Source organism: Liolophura sinensis, chromosome 1, assembly GCF_032854445.1.
Source record: "Liolophura sinensis isolate JHLJ2023 chromosome 1, CUHK_Ljap_v2, whole genome shotgun sequence".
NCBI classification, from domain to species: domain Eukaryota; kingdom Metazoa; phylum Mollusca; class Polyplacophora; order Chitonida; family Chitonidae; genus Liolophura; species Liolophura sinensis.
The window spans coordinates 30,625,760-30,639,125 of NC_088295.1; the positions used below are offsets into that span (position 1 = coordinate 30,625,760).

The 13,366-nt window shown below is 38.6% G+C and overlaps 1 protein-coding gene across 2 annotated transcripts in view; it reads right to left on the reverse strand.

Moving 5' to 3' along the window:
* Positions 1-3,775, reverse strand: part of LOC135462172 (CUGBP Elav-like family member 2) — an 88,858-nt gene extending 85,083 nt beyond the window's left edge. Inside the window, exon 1 of one of the 2 annotated variants that reach the window (XM_064739558.1) lies at positions 3,639-3,775. The gene's annotated coding sequence lies outside the window, so the exon portion shown is untranslated. The remainder of the gene's footprint in view (positions 1-3,638) is intronic. The other variant, XM_064739554.1, reaches the window with a different exon arrangement.
* Positions 3,776-13,366: the final 9,591 nt, after the last annotated feature.

A 13,366-nucleotide genomic window follows, 5' to 3' on the forward strand; every position in this document is an offset into this window, starting at 1 on the left:
TCTTGTGGACATTAAACCTATGTTCTCATGGAACTGAAGGTTACTAGACATGTATGGCAAATACTCATGGTTTTGTACAGAAGATCTGCAGTACAGTAATATATGTACATGTTGCCAACAGAACAATGGACACGAACAAGAAGTTGAGAGTTCTAAACATCGAAGTAGTACGGCTCCTGGTGTATGCCAAACTCATTTATATATACATGTATACAGATAAGCATCCAGCTTCAAACATTTTGTCTGGTAAAGAAGGTTCAAGTTTTTGGGCCTCCATGCCCAAAATGGCTTTGCGAAACAGGCCCCAGTGACAGAGCTTATCTAAAGAGCAAACCAAAAAAAAAGGCCTTTTTGTATTACCCTAATTCTTCTAATTTTTAGGACAGATGTTCAAAATGCTGAAAGCAAAGAATTACATTCCTCAATGGGGGAAAAGTAAAGATTTGAATATGCAGTTCAATGGATGGACTATACCATGTGAAAAAAGGAGCTAAATATTCCTGCTACTACAATTACATGCATACTGGCTAAAAAGAGCAGGCCAGGTGTCTCAAAAATTAGAATAGGGTAGTTGTTTTCATAAGTACCTACACCTTTGAACACCATTTTCATACAAACATGAATTTGCACAGGAAACTGCTGAAATTATCCTGAAAAGGGAACTGACAAATTTGTAGTCATGAAACATCAGCACAGAAAACTCAGTGTGACAATGGTTTTGATACCGGCTTATGGAATTATAACTGTGCTAATGGTTACAAAGGTTTTATCAAAGAGAAGGTTATCAAAATACAGTCAGTAAATATGATCCTTGTTTTACCGTTTTCTCAGGAGAAATATGAGCTCAACAGAACAAAAAGTAAGCCTTCTTCCACAAAAGGAACTTGAGTCACGACTATGGTAAACAGAGAAAAGAAGTTCAACAGGACTAAAGATGTGTCACCAAGGATAAATGTATTGCCTTATAATCAAGCTACTTAAGCCATTCCAGGATAAAAGGCTTACTCAAGCATGAGCACGAGGGAATACCTGAAGCAAAGCTTTCTTTCATTTTTCGCCGAACCGTCTTTCTGCTACTTATGGAACAAGTCTTTAAGGTTACCACACACAAAGGGGGTACATTACTGGTTCTCATGAGAACTTACTCAACATGACAATGATAATGACATTCCTGGCCTTCTCCAGCATGGACCAGAAGCCAGAATGTGTTCAAGATTTGACTTCCTATTTCATTACACTGCCCACTTGAGACAGAAAAATATCCTACAAGATGCAATTACTGACAATCAAGCCCAAACAATTTGCACACATTTGAATTTTCTTGTGGGAAATCTTGACAGAAGAAACAGCTGAACTTCGGAAATCAGCACATAACATGAGCAAGTATAGATATGTGGATAGAATTTCTGAACATCCTGACAGTTTTTATAACTGTAATATAACTATAATCTTCAGCATTCAATGTTTTAAATATTCCTAATGTCAAAAGCTCTTACCATTTTGCATTTACCATTTTGCATAAATGCAAAGTAAAAAACACAAGTCAGCTACGGTGTACATATAGGCCCCAAAATGTTCTGACCTCAGCCCTGCTATGGGTACAGGCGACCATAACATTCCACACAATGCAGGTAAAAATTGAGGAACAGCTTCTTGGCTCATTCTTCACTGATCAAGCAGGTTACTATTCATTGTTCAGAAACATATTCAATTAGGTAATTTATTACCATGAAGATGCTGTTTGTCGTACATTCAACTTCTTTAATTCTTATTCATTCTAAAGTATGAGTAACATAACCAAGTGTGGAAATATTATAAACCTTTGAATCTATAGTTTACTGATCCGATTGGTGTATAAACACAGTGCTCAAGTATTTTTCACTTACACCACAGCAGTCAGTTTTATGGGTGCTGGAAACTTTGAGTGCCCAAAGTAAACCACCACCCTTGATCAGGTACATGTGCCTGGCAAACCCACTGACTTAAAGCTGCAGGCAAATCAGCCAGGGCTGTTGTCAAACACATGACCTCACCTGTCAAGCGCCTGATAGTCACCATGAGCCAAACATTTACCTGTAAGCCAGCGAGGTCCGTATTAACCTATTAACTAAAGGAACTTACAAAAGTACAAAATACTTGTATTTGCAAATCTGCTTCTTGTGCATGATTGTTTCTTTGCTGCTGAATACAGTATAGCACATACCACACCCCATCGCGGTCACAGAAGTGCCTGCTATCTAAGCCATCAGGACATGCATATCAAATGATGGACATCAATAGTTTTATATGCACATATATGTATGCTGGTAAACACTCTTGTGAAGCTGTATGAACTATTCCAAGCATACAATCTAACTAAGGAAACTTGTTTATTTACACTTGATTAGTGGAAATCAAAGGGGCTATGGATAGGGCTGTGACACTACAACTCCTACGTGAACACAATCATTCTTATAATAATCCTAATTCATGCACTCGTACACAACCATTCAAATGCATGCAACAGGATACAGAGGGTTAAGTAGACCCCTTTTACTAAGTATTACATGTACAGCCTCACTGATACCCAAGTGGAAATGAACAATTGAGACTCAGGCTGCACAGATCAAATCTGTCTAGTCTAAGGTTGATTATTCCTTATTCAGAGTTCTATACAAATTTATTACTTGTGAGCTGTAAATTTGAATGAATGTGTTACCAAACCAAATATGACCACCAATCAATACCTGGAATGAACACCATTTATACAACTGAAAGCCCTGAACATTCAGAAAAAACTGTGAGCACATAAAATTGGCGATATTACTGTTGCAGCCTTCAGTTTGATGGATTTCTGAGGCTTATAATCAATTCTACTAATCCAATATTGCTCAACTTTTAAAATTCTGAGAATATACATGTATGCACAACTTGTGGACCACAATATGTGTAAGTCAATATTTCTATCTGTCAGTAGGTTATCAGTACACCATCTTTCCTACTGTTTATAGTAGTAGTGAATGGAAGGTAAGTGATGCATCATTGTATGTATCACTACCTATACTGAACTTCAAAATATTCAGTCCTCTGGTTAAACCGTCAATTACAACAGCCTGTTTAAAACATACAAGATAATACCTAGATGGCCAGCAGTGGTATGAACACATGATGATATCCTGCCATAATTTTCAACTCAGAAACTCAAACTGAGTCATGCACAAGGTAAACTGAAATGAATTATTTATATTCCAGATTACAAAGTGGTGCCCATGAGTCCACGTGCCGTAGGCTGGGTGTCCGAACCTAACAGTAAAAACAAAGAGATGACCTCGGTCAGTAAGAAACTGAACAGCTTACAAGACCTTGATGCACGGAGGAATTCTGTAACAGCACGCTGGCTACAAGCCATGTACACGAGCCATACCTCGTGTGGCTGTACAAGCCGGGCTGGCCCTGTAACTCCCAGCCTGTAAATCTTGCCATATGCAACAGTTGCCCTGGCTAGCCTTGCTACTACGTGCCTTATTTCACTCACAGTACATTAATTAAATTAAGCACACATAAGAGGCACATGGAAGTGGAACGCATGGCAAGATTCCTTAGAGACAGCGGGCTCTAATTCCTTCAAACATTAGAAGTTACAAGCTGAGATAACTTACCTATTTTTCACGTGAAGACAGACACAGACAGGACAGCACACAACACACAACAAAATGGCGGACGGCAATACCCAGAATGCTTTCGTACATCAATTGTAAGCAACAAATGCCAAGGATTAGGCTCGCCTAGTAACAGACGGACAGAACGAAGCACACACACAGTCCAGGTAGATACAGGAGGAGTATGGCGACAGATAGTTTATTCTTTCATTATGTGATCCGCAAATACAAGGTGTATGGGCCTCTCTTCGCGTACACTCGTCACTACGCTGAACGAAAATGGCGCCAATTGGTTCATGTGATGGCCAACAGATGGCGCTGCACACAAACACCTGTTCAAGTTGTCCCGTTGTATCTCGTACATTACGATGGCTATGTACCTTAATTTATCTTTCATTTTATAAATTAAACACAGGTTCAACAGAACTGAATTTAACACCTCGTCAAGAGTAACTTTGCCCTTTGATGAAGTCACCCCATCCTCTTCAATTGTTTGTCTTGGCTTCTTTTTAAATATATTTAAACCGGCAGCCACACTTACATAAGCCAATGTAGCCTATCAGCGTTCTTGATACTGTGTGTCTAGTATCAGAGATGAATAGACTCTGAGTGAAATCTACATTACCGGTACTAAAACAATAAATTATTAAACAAGACCCACATTACAGATAACCGAGTTGTTCAGCCACAGCTAAGCTAGGGAACATGTCGAACCGTATTTATAAACATTTACAGAAAATAAATCAAAAAGAGAAAGAAAATTAAAACTTACGCAGAGCATTTTCTTCTTGCTTGCCTAAAATTCGTTTCACTGATTAATTTAATATACTATTTGTAATTTCACCGATTTCACTGATCAATTTAATATACTATTTGTAATCATTTTTTTTATGATTTCAAAAACAGTAAATGTTTGGTGACCCAAGAAAGCATTTTCTCCCGGTTTAGTCCCACCATAATGCTGGCCGCTGTCGTACAAGTGAAATAGTCTTGAGTATGGTAATAAAATAAATAAATAAATAAATAAATAAATGCTGGAAAGTGAGATGGGAAAAACTGCTCCACCACTGTCATTTTTACTTGTTTTATTAGATCTATTTTATTACTTCATTTTTCACACTTCATCATTTACGCTGCGTATCCACATGCACCAGTAGGTTTAAAATAATGGGACGTATTGCGTAAAGTGAGGTCAAACTGGCCATAATTTGTGCTGAGAGGTGAAACAAAAGGATTCAAACGTGCGGCAAAACATGGGTTACCCGTACACATTGTAAAACAACGTTTTTACCTGTAGCTGAGGGAACACTTAATTGGTAATGGGGCACTTCACTAGCACGTTAATTAACATGCAGCGATTATTTGGTGAAACTTATAGCTTTATCTTGCAGGCTGCTAACTCAATTTATATATCTTAATTTTCGAAACATACAAGAATTACAAGTATTTCTTAATGGACTGTACCGGAGATTTTTGTCCCAAAAATTTGGTAAGCGCAAATGGAATCGATTTTTCCTTTAGTGTTTTCAAAATCGGCCATAAATTTCCCACAAATTATAAAGCGGGTTGCATTATATAACGTTTTCATATAGGCCTAATTAAGAATCATTGTAACACTATGAATAGTAAGAATCTGAAATTTAATGAATTTTTAATATTATTTATATTAATTAATTTGGTAAAGGCAGAAAATTTGACTTGCAGATTTGATTACAGAATATGGATATTTCCCCCAAAGTATACGTTAAAGCCTTTATAACTCATTGGTATGTAAACGCTGTGCATGCATTTACATTTGCTGAAACGAACCCCAAATAAACACGCATTTAAACAGGGAAGGGGACGCCATGATCTATAGTGGTTATAGTGTGATATATATACCGCAACACACTGACCCAGGAGCCAATGGTACCAACGTGATCGCTGTGAGATCAAGTCCAGCTCATGCTGACTTCCTCAGCCCTCGTTCGTGCATGGGAAGCTCTGCCAGCAACCTATGATTGTGGGTTTCCGCCGGACTGTTTCCTCCTTCCATAATGCTGGTCGACGTCGTATAAGTAAAATATTCTTGACGGCGTAAATCTGCAATCAAACAAATAAATTGAACAAATGGGGAACACAAACTTCTGAAAACAAATCGATCCAAGCGCTGACATATGTCACATTTTCTGTATGGTTGTGTTCGTACAGCAAGAATGTTGTTCACAAGCATTGCAGCATATATACAGTCATGTATATAATACCACTAATAGCAGAGAATGATAATGAACATATATCCCCAAGTAAAGCATGTACAGTTTCGGTCAACTTTGATCTTGGAAAGATAAATGGGATAGTCAACAAATGGCTAGAACTAATTACTTCAAATAAGTCCACCGGATTTAACACTGTCATTCGTCATAATTAATATAAAATTGATCTAAAGAACGACAAGAGTTAATGGTAAATCGCATACACGGTGCTATCGATATACAACGCGTATATGCACATTGCTTCCTTCCTCGATTCCTCTATCCAGGTTCAAAGGATATCGTCGACCGGCGATATGTAAAGGCCCAATCAGTGGGGACTTGCAACAGATTTGGAACTCAATACCTTTCTTCAAAACTGCTGGCTTCAATATACATATCACGAATCTCACATGTATTTTACTAAGAAACAGCAATTCAACACATTCTGAGAGTTTATATCCAACGCTAACTTTTCAAAATCAGACAATGTTTGAAGCAGTTATTTCACGGAAACCAAAGACCAATGAATATCAATTAAACTTACTCACGATTCGCGCGTGAGTTAATAACGGTAGCTATGCATCAAACGTGTGAATTGAATCTCTGAAGGAGAGTAACTCCAGTCCCAGTACATGCATATTCATGATATCTCTGCAGGGTTAATATTTATTAAAATATGTATGTGTATTTGTATGTATGTGTCGTGTATATCATCTTATTTATCTTGTATATCATGTGTCCATGTAACACATGCGTATACAATCATTACACGTCAATATATGTACCCATTGTTTTACACTACATATATACATGCCAACTCTTGCATTAATCTTGTAAATTAAAATGACATAAAGATTCACACAAAGGAACTGATCTGTCAACCATACACCAGTCTGCCAGCTTTACAAGTGACAGTTGTATCTGTAAAAGGCGTACATATGTAGGGAAATCATATAGAAATATTGAGGTTTACAATTGATATCTAGTACGGTACTGTGTACACGCCTGACTGATTCTCGTCAGGCTCCAACATACTCGAGCTGCCCTCCTACATGAATGATGTATCTGCACCTTACTAGTATATAATCTCTATGTACAGACTCTATCATACCCGTCATGAAGTGATGATAATTGATTTTATGCATCGTTGAACATGGACTAGCACATTTTTTTTATGTGTGGCAACGGATGAGCTTGAATTAATTATAGAATATATCTGTCTCATCGCATTAATTACTCCCAAAGTTATAGCTGCAGATACGACAGTGTATGTACTTGCTTTTTATCCGTACATACAAAAGTTAGTAAATTAAGCAAAATCCAGCCCACCCCGACACCCCTTCCTCGAACCTACCACATACCCCGTCCTTCATGTTGTTTGACGCCTCTCTGTGTACCCGCCATGTATGCATACACTATCTCCCTTTTCTAGACCCGTTTGATCCTGTCCATCACGGCATTCGAAACTTCTGCGAAATTTTCATTTGATGCATGAGCCGCGGTTCACACATGTTGTAGTGTTTGACGACAGGGTTCATACCTGATAACTGACCACTGTCCACTTGCATGATCGAATGAGTAATTACCGGTTTACCAATAAAACCTCATCGTTAAGGCATGAAAGAACAACAGATTATACAACTTTGGCTCGAATTATTGATTTCGAATTGGTATGAAATGAACGACGAAATCATACATATACTGAATATCCGCTGTCCGAATATAAAAGGCAAAGAAGCCTGTCAGTTATAGGTCAGTATATTTCGGAAGGTCCAGACTGCTCCACCAGTGTTCATAATTGGTGTCGAACTCGTACATGTACATGCGGAAGTGTCTCGACTGTCAATAAAATGAATACATTAGACATATACCAACAATTTTACATAGGACTGAATTCCTAATGCGGCATGCATAAAAAATGTTTTCCTCTTGGCCTTACACATTTTTACTGCATTTTAATCATTCTCTTTTTTCAAGAGGAAATACGATAATTTAAAGTCTCTCCTGGCTGTATATGCCATGCAGAACACGTCTATACATCTTCGATTTTTGAAGCGCCAGACAGTGTGTACCGAATTAAGTCTAAGGTATATATGTGTCCATACTACATGTATACCGAATTAAGTCTAAAGTATATATGTGCCCATACTACATGTATACCGAATTAAGTCTAAGGTATATATGTGTCCATACTACATGTATACCGAATTAAGTCTAAGGTATATATGTGTCCATACTACATGTATACCGAATTAAGTCTAAAGTATATATGTGTCCATACTACATGTATACCGAATTAAGTCTAAGGTATATATGTGTCCATACTACATGTATACCGAATTAAGTCTAAAGTATATATGTGTCCATACTACATGTATACCGAATTAAGTCTAAGGTATATATGTGTCCATACTACATGTATACCGAATTAAGTCTAAGGTATATATCCTGATTCTCCCGTGATTCCTTCGAAATCCGATTGAATCTATCTAATTTCTAGACTATATGTGTTGTTTGTATCTGCACGGAATGTTGTTACTTTCTACAATGTAACCAATCTTTACCCTAACTTTAATGTTCTAGGTCAAAGTGTCCATTAAACACATTTTCTTGAGCAAATGCTATGTATACTCAGAATGTACTGAGAATTTTCAATCTCAGATAAAGATACATCGTTGAGAATGAGAAAAAAATACTCCAGAAACAGTATTACAAATCATATACCTCTACACATTATTAAAAAAAAGAATGGAACTGGAAACCCTTTATCTTGGGAATAATTGAATTTGAGCTATAATAACAAATAGGCTTATCAATGTTACGTTATTGGCTATGTGTTTGGTATTTCCCTAAAGAACAGGTTGTGAACAAGTATAATGGCATAGCCAAGGACTGTGCGCAGAATAGCCAAGGCCATCCATCATTTGAACTAATCAGCCAAACTGACAGCGCACAAGTGATGAGGGAAGCCTCAGAAAACACACTTCTGTTTTTTCTTCCCAAACAAACAATTGCACACCCGTGGCTACACGTTGTTTCTTTTGGTGCTATCATATAGGTGAAATGTCGATTTCCCCGAGCGTTTCCTCCTCACTGCGCGCCACTGCGGGGAAGTAGCACGTGTGACCGCTCACCCAGAAATCCTCCGACAGGAAGTTCTACCGCCAAAGCACGAAATATCATAAGTATGGGGATTAGCTCTCCACCAAACAACTACAATTCCCTTGAGTTTTGTTCCGTTGGAAATAATTGTGATTTTAGGTCCGTGGCTGCCGGCATTTTGGCATGCATTATTATTGAACATATGCAGGATCACAGTAGGCTAAGTGTTCATCACGCTCAAATCCGGTGTCATAGGCCTATATGGAAAAATGCATTTGGATATTTGTCCTGATTCTTGAGCTGCAGGGCCAGAGAATTACAGATGCATTTATGGCATAACATTATAAATCATGCACGTAGGTTGACTGAGGGCATGCGACGACATATCGTATTCAGGCTATATTTAACGACAATGCTTGTCATGATGAAGGCGTAGTGATAAGACCTCATGAGCTGAGCCACCCAGCCAATATGTATCAGGTGCCTAGGTCTGTGGATATTCAACCATTATAAGTGGATCGTATATCATCATCGTACATCATCTCTCGCAAGATTCGACGTTGTGTGTAATCTCTTTTGTCTTTTGTTTTGTTGTTGTTTTTTTGTTTTGTTTTTTTGTTTGTTTGTTTTTTAAGCAATTCGGACAAACTTTCGTTATTCGTCCATCGCACTATTCCGTGGTTATATATAGCATCTTATTTTGGAGTAACATTTTGGAATATGCATTACTTACACGACAACTCAGTTATTATCCGAATTAGACAAAATACTCCGCTTTTCATTGGACAACAATCTTTACGAGGGGTACAGATATATTATCACATCCTGCGGGCGACGTCAAGCGTGTCTGCTGAGTAGGTTATCTCCCTTCGATGGCGTCCAATGGTGGTCATACCGCTGAAGCGATTCACCTGTACATCGGTCTTCAACACTGAACTGATTGGCATTTGCAGGATAAATTCGTTACCTGGTGACTCAGTGATAGGATACGCAAATATATGGTGTCAATAATCCTCATATTGGTGTCTTTGGCATGATGCTGTAGTGGTGGCAGCTCTATGGTGACATAAACAGGCAGTGCCACAAAAAGATACAATATATGCACACTTAATGCCTCTTCGTCGTCATATGACAGAAAAAATTGTTAAGGGCGACGTTGAACCCCAAGCATACATACATAAATTCGAATCCAGGAATTTTTTAAACGATTCTTCTCAATTACAAGATTCCACACCAGTGCAATGTGTTGTCGTTTTGTCTGTAGATGGAAATTGGTACATTTAGCTGTTGGGTTCACAGAATGTCTTAGCAATTGTAGTTTGATAATACGGCATTCTTTCCCAGAATACAGCTGCACGGGAAGGTCTTCCAGCAACGGGCGCTTGGTGGTGGTATTTCCGTGTGCTCTGCCCAGTTTCTTCCTACCATAAGGTTGGCCGGCGCCGTATAAGCTAAATATTCTTGAGTACTGTGTAAAAATTCAAAAAAAAAAAAAAAAAACTATAGCACTGCATCATATAAACTCTTCATTCGCTTTGTCAAATTCCTCAGCTAGACAGACTCATACACATAGCTTTCAAAGGTACGACCAGAAATGGCTGTTTCTGGTATATGTTTCATTTGATGAAGGCGGGTTGACAACGCGATCTGCAGGGTTATACCGCTGTGGAAATAAACATATGTGTCCTATCACACAGGTCGCCTGAAATTTTACATTACACACCTGGTGTGTGAAAGCTATAAGTTATATATGCCTATATGGTACAGGCGTGCAGATCGGCACAAATCAGGTAGCTATTGTTAGGAATGAGAAAACATTTAGGCACATATAGACGTAAGTGCACGTTGGTGTCACGCTACACATATCCATGTACACACGCGAACTGTAAGTTATACCAGCGTTGGATATTTGTTTTGTATATTGTACCTACGGAGTCACGAACGCACGCGCCGATCGATCGCAATTTACTGTATATAGGGACCTATTAAACCCCATAAGGCCTTACTCACGTCATACCCTTGCATCGGTGTATCCAGAAAGCAGCCCACCCGGTATATAAGGCCACAGCTGGCTGAACCAATTAACCGCGCCTCATGGAGCTATATATTTAAGCCTATATATATAAATTGTGAAATTTATTCGAATATATTGTAGCCTGGATTTATGTTGAATTTTGAAAGCGAAAAAAAAAGAAAAAACAAAAAAAAAAATGATTACTGAGCGCTAATGAACTATATATTTCTGTGTACTATGGCATTAATCATTGCCAGTTTGCCATGGGTTTGTATCCTTGAAGTTGTTATTGTGCTCTGTGTTGTCTGTAGTCTGTCGTATAGTACATACAGATAGCTTGCGTGGGAAGACCTATATAGATTAAGATAGAGCCTATACCTGTGTTTGTCAGGCAAGGCCAGGTGCTTGGATAACAGTTTAATGACTACGGTCTTTCCGCCGATAAATATAAGTGAGTGATTATGCACAGCTGACAATCCAGGACGTTCTTCCAAATGCAGCTGCACTTACATTGAAAAGGTATCCTAAACTAAAGGCGAGTCACTATATACAATGACATAACAATTACGCCCCAAAATACTTTTTCTAATTTGCTGTGAAATGTTTGTTCAATGAATAATATACCAGGATTCAAGATTAATGTAAGGTCGTGTCTGTGTGATTTATGACATGACAAGCTATTTCATCAACGCATTGTACTCTTATTATCGAAGTAGTTCTTAATGTCGACACATCCATATTGTGAAGTACAAAATGAGACTATACACATATGTTGTATGTACATATATAAAAAAGATAGAAGTGGGTGTGTTCAAGTATTAAGTATACCCATCTCATCCAAACAGGCGCTGTAAATTTTAAGTATTTTCTCACATCCCACGCACTTCAATAGTTACCTCGCAAAAACACGCTAGGGTATTAAGCAATTAATTATTACGATCGCGTTCGAACCATTCAACTGCGTTAGGTTCACTAACTGCGTTGTAACTCCTGAACGAAAAAAGAGGACCAACTTAGGAACATCCATGTATATAAAATAATGGGCTTTGCGTGATTCCCAATGGCTGTAAGTCACTTTCCTCGTGGTTGTGAACGCTACTTTCCTAGTGGTTGTGCGCATTATACTTACTTTGTGGTTGTGTGCGTTACTTTCCTCGTGGTTGTGTGCGTTACTTTCCTTGTTGTACGCGTTATACTTTCCCTGTGGTTGTGTGCGTTACTTTCCTCGTGGTTGTGCGCGTTACTTTCCTTGTGGTTGTACGTGTTATACTTACTTTGTGATTGTACGTGTTATATTTACTTTGTGGTTGTGTGCGTTACTTTGCTCGTGGTTGTGTGCGTTACTTTGCTCGTGGTTGTACGCGTTATACTTTCCTTTTGGTTGTGTGCTTTACTTTCCTCGTGGTTGTGCGCGTTACTTTCCTTATGGTTGTACGCGTTATACTTTCCTTTTGGTTGTGTGCGTTACTTTGCTCGTGGTTGTGTGCGTTACTTCCCTTGTGGTTGTACGCGTTGTTGCTATCCTTGTGATTGTGCGCTTTACTTTCCTTGTGGTTGTGAGCTTTACTTTCCTCGTGGTTGTGCGCGTTACTTTCCTTGTGGTTGTACGTGTTATACTTACTTTGTGGTTGTACGTGTTTTATTTACTTTGTGCTTGTGTGCGTTACTTTCCCTGTGGTTGTGCGCGTTGCTTTTCTTGTGGTCGTACCTCACGTTGTTTGTAGTAAGTCATTTTTCTCATATGTGGTTTCCTTGTGGTACCGAACGTAACGTTCCTTGTGTGTTTTGCGCTGTTGCGCTGTTGCACGTAGCTCCAGTTGAAGTGTCTCACTCCTTTATGGTTACACATTACTTTCCTTTTGTGTAATTTTCCCAGTGGTGGTACGTCATTTCCCTTGTGCTTGTACATCACTTTTTTGTGCTAAGTCATTTTCCATGTCGCTATACAACCCTATCCATGTGTTGGTTCACATACATCACTTTCCATACGATTGTGCGTCAGTGCCCTTATGGTGTAAGGTTCTTTTCCTTTAAGTATACCTCTTTCTTTGTGGCCTTAAGTGGCTTTCACCATTAACTTAGACAAATCGCAATGGTGCCCATTCCGTAGCAAACGAATCTACGCATAGAATGGTGCCCCACTGGCTGGTAATGTCAAGGACACGGTCCTATTAGAAACACCTAAGTCTCACATGTATCCGTGGACACAGGTATATGCATGAAGTTTCCCTTGCCCCATCTCTACAATGTCTAGTCGAAATGGTATTCCCTATCTCATTTAATTTATGTTCTTTCGTAATATAATTATTTAGGCATGCTGTCTATTGTTATGACGAAGCGGTGACAAGGGGAATTTTCTTTACCTAATTTTTCTTCATTTG